Here is a 4,223-nt window from a genome sequence, read left to right on the forward strand (position 1 = left end):
TTTGTGTCTTAGCACCACAGAGTGTCTACAGGTGGAAGGATTCGAAGATTGTTCCAGAGTGAGCTAATGAACACACAAATAGATGCATGCTCTAGATATTCCTCTGCTGTAATCCAGGGTCTGTGCCCTGGGAGCCTATCCCTGGGTGGTTTGGCTTTAGTCCCCCACCTGCCCCCAGGCTGTAGAAGGGCCAGGCCAGGCAGGGAAGACAGACCCCTGCAGGCTCTGCTGGCCCAAGGCAGGGATGGGGCTGAGAAAGGGAAGGAGGGAGGTCTAAGGGTTATAGGCTCTGGTGGCACAAGCTAAAACAGTCAGCACTGCGCATGCCAAGTTCAGGATTAGTGCTGTGGCCCAGGAAATTTCACAACTGATCCCTTATGGCCCAGCAAGGCCACTTTCTAATGCAATGCTTCTTTGTGAGGCACAGAGCTTCACAGCTGGTACAGGGAGCTCCCCACCAGGGATACTCTGGGAAATCCTTCCTGGGAAGGTGTTTCTGAGTTTCAGGAAATTACTGGTGTCTTCACAATGCCATTGTGGATGGGACAAGTCACTGAGATCAATCAACATTGAAACAGGTGGCTGTTATGTGTTAGCCTTGGGGCATTCCAAAAGTTTGAAGTTAGGGAAGGAAGACAGACACATCTAATCAATTCATCCTCTTGGTACGTGTGTGCTACACACCTGGCCTAGACACTGAGATATAGCAGCTGACACAGTTTGAAAACACACCTCACAGGCAGAACTTTCATGGTCTGGGACTGACAATGAAGAAAATGGAGATGGAAATTATAGGGTATGTGACATGGACAAAAATGAAGTAGGGGAAAGGGAAGGGGAAGTTGAGGGAGGTCACATTTTAGACAGTGTGGGGAGGGAAGCTTCACAGTAAGAGTGATAGCTGAGCAGAACCATAGAGAAGGTGAGGAAGCCAAATGCCACCTGGGAAAGGGCACACCCAGGGAAGGGCGTACCAGGGAACAGAACACTGGGGAAGGAAAAGCCTGGGACATGGCATACCTGAGCAGAAGTATGCACCTGGGAAAGGCTTGTCTCACTTATCTCTTCCCTCCCCTTGTCATTCACACCTCTAAAACATAGGCTCTTCTCAGCTTGGGATTGGGGACAAGATTACCGAAGTCAGTAGGCACAAGAGGTACCATTCATATGTCCTGTGAACCCATGGGATCCTTTCTAGAAAGATAATCTGCTGCTTAGTCTCACTCCCAAAGGTCAGGAATTCCAGCATGTCCATTCAGTGTCACAGGTGAACGCTGTGGTTTGTTTACGCATATTTCTAGAGGAATTGATGTCAGAGACACTCGCTTCCCTGAAGGACACCTGCCTTCTCTGGAGGTCATCTGCTGTGACTGGGGCTGGACACCCAGAGAAGGCCAGCTCCGCAGAGCTACCCATCAGCTGTGCCTGTGGGGGCCAACTCTCAGTCCTAACCCACCCTTCACTTGTAGCAGACTTCAGGGAGACCAGCCATTCTACTTCACCATCTTATCCCAACCCTAGCACATAGGTAGCAACCTTTTAATAGTTCAAAAGAACATTTTTAGTCATTTGGCGGAAGCAATCTTCCTATTTGCAATTTTGCCAGAAATCTCTCAGTATGCAATCTCTGCTAATGAGCTCATTACAAAACCTCTCACAGCCTCCTGGGGAGTATACCAGGTACTAGAATGTATCTGTGGTGTTAATGTTGTTTCTATATACTTTATTTCTGTTATCATAGTTATGAAAAGAATTCTTATTCACTTTGTTTTGTAAAGGCTTATTGCTAGTATGTACACATGCAGCGTACTGCTGTGTCTATATTATACCGAGCCACTTCATTCCCTTGTCATTATTCCTGATTGCTTGCTACTTCTCTTTGAGGGAGGACTATATTTCTCTGCTTTAGCACATTATCAGTTCTTGGCCAATGAATTGGGTGTTCACTGCTGGATCCTGAGAAGGGAAGCGATGTACAAGTATCAGCACTGGTTTTTTTTTTTAACCACCCCTAAAATATAGTAGCTTAAAATAATAGTTCATTATTATTTAAAGACTCTGTGGATTGACTGTGCTTAGTAGTTTCTTTCTGGGTTTCTTACGTGGTTGCAGTCAGTTGCTGGCTGGGGTGAAAGTCATCTGAAGGCTCAGCTGGGCTGGACATCCGGTCACAGAGCTGGAGGCTGATACTGTCGCCTGGAATCTCAGTGGGGGCTCCTGCCTGGCATACTCATACGTGGCCTCTTAATGTGGCTTGCGATTCTTACAGTACAAAAGGTAGATTCCAAGAAGGAGTAATCCAAGAATGACTGGTTCCCAGAGTGGCATATTAAGAGATACAGGAGGAAGGAAGCCTTGCAGCCTGGCCTCAGAAGTTTCAGAATGTTATTCCCACCACAACCCATCCATCAAGCAAGTCACTAAGGCCAGTTCAGATCCAAGAACTGACGACAAAGGTTCTACTTCTTGGCATAAGGAACACCAAGTGCAGACAGGGTGGGAAGGAATTGGTGGTGGCCATCTTTAGAGACCGTCTACCCTTTAAGAACATCACTGCTTCTGACACACTCCTTTCCTCTGGCCATGAGGTCCAGAACTGCTGGACCTCTATCTGTCCCCCAATTCATTCAGGCACCCATTGTTTTAAAGTTTTTATTCAGTCTCTATAGAGATTATCAAAAATTGCCAATGCCAACAATATTGCAAGTCATCACAGAGGGATATTGGAAAAATGTTTCAAATAGCAATAATTATACCTAGCTACCATATTGCCACTGTGCAAAGCTCAGGCATACATTTAAGTCAATAGAGGTTTACTGAGTCCTCACCATAGGCAGAGATGATGGGATCAAACACAATCAAAGCCCTCTCCAGCTACACCCATGTCTAGGGCATGGGAGGGAGGATGAGGCTGGCTGTGCTTGTGAGGCAGATGGGCACAGGACAATGAAGAGATGGTGACACACCACCTAGGCAGCACTAACTGTGCACCAGGTGCTGCTCTAAGCACTTTACACATCATGCTTTATGGCAGGGCTCCTCAAGAGGCACACTCAGCAAGTCCGAGAAATAAACAAAAGCTGTCATTTTTATTGTAGAATTTTTGAGTAATGAAATAAAATAAAAATAGAATGCACAATTGTTAGAAAAGATAAAGTATGATTATGATCCACAGAAAACCCATAACAATAAACAGGAAAACTTTTGTAATTAGTGAGTGAGGTCCTTGCTCCATCACCTGCAAGCCTATGACCTCAGGTGACTCACTTTCTTCTCTTCCCTTGTCTGAACCTCTGAAGAGTCATGGAAATGGGGGGGGGGTCCCCTGCCTTGTCAAGGTGCAGGTCTGTCATGAAAAGCCAACAAGAGAATGGAAATGAGAGAACCTGCGATCACAAAGCACTTTGAAAAACATAGAGATGGGTGCCAGTAGAACACTTAGATGCATTGAATCCCATAGAGATGGGCACCAGTGGGATGCTTACATGTTTTTGATCACATAGAGACGGGTGCCAGCAGGACATTTACATGCATTGAATTCCATAGAGATGGGTGCACTTACATGCTTTTGATCACATAGAGAAGGGTGCCAGTGGGATGCTTACATGCATTTGATCACATAGAGAAGGGTGCCAGTGGGACGCTTACATGCATTTGATCACATAAGGATGGGTGCCAGTGGGACACTTACATGCTTTGGATCACATAGGGAAGGGTGCCAGTGGGACACTTACATGCTTTTGATCACATAGGGAAGGGTGCCAGTGGGACACTTACATGCTTTGGATCACATAGGGAAGGGTGCCAGTGGGACGCTTACATGCTTTTGATCACATAGAGATGGGTGCCAGCGGGACGCTTACATGCATTTGATCTCATACAGATGGGTGCCAGTGGGACGCTTACATGCTTTGGATCACATAGAGATGGGGGCCAGTGGGACACTTATGTGCATTTGATCACATAGAGATGGGTGCCAGCGGGACGCTTACATGCATTTGATCACATACAGATGGGTGCCAGTGGGACGCTTACATGCTTTTGATCACATAGAGATGGGTGCCAGCGGGACGCTTACATGCATTTGATCACATAGAGATGGGTGCCAGTGGGACGCTTACATGCTTTGGATCACATAGAGATGGGGGCCAGTGGGACACTTACATGCATTTGATCACATAGAGATGGGTGCCAGCGGGACACTTACATGCATTTGATCACAT

At 46.6% G+C, this 4,223-nt stretch overlaps 1 long non-coding RNA gene and 1 pseudogene across 1 annotated transcript in view; both read right to left on the reverse strand.

The window, feature by feature from the left end:
* Positions 1 to 2,660: 2,660 nt before the first annotated feature.
* On the reverse strand, positions 2,661 to 2,786 carry LOC111727361 (annotated as a pseudogene).
* Positions 2,787 to 3,275: 489 nt separating this feature from the next.
* The window catches only part of LOC111727345, a 13,861-nt gene continuing 12,913 nt past the window's right edge, over positions 3,276 to 4,223 (reverse strand). The window contains exon 3 of the long non-coding RNA XR_002774922.1: positions 3,276 to 3,346. This is a non-coding gene — a long non-coding RNA (uncharacterized LOC111727345). The remainder of the gene's footprint in view (positions 3,347 to 4,223) is intronic.

Source organism: Otolemur garnettii, unplaced genomic scaffold, assembly GCF_000181295.1.
Source record: "Otolemur garnettii isolate 467f Iridium unplaced genomic scaffold, OtoGar3 scaffold00101, whole genome shotgun sequence".
Classification (NCBI taxonomy): domain Eukaryota; kingdom Metazoa; phylum Chordata; class Mammalia; order Primates; family Galagidae; genus Otolemur; species Otolemur garnettii.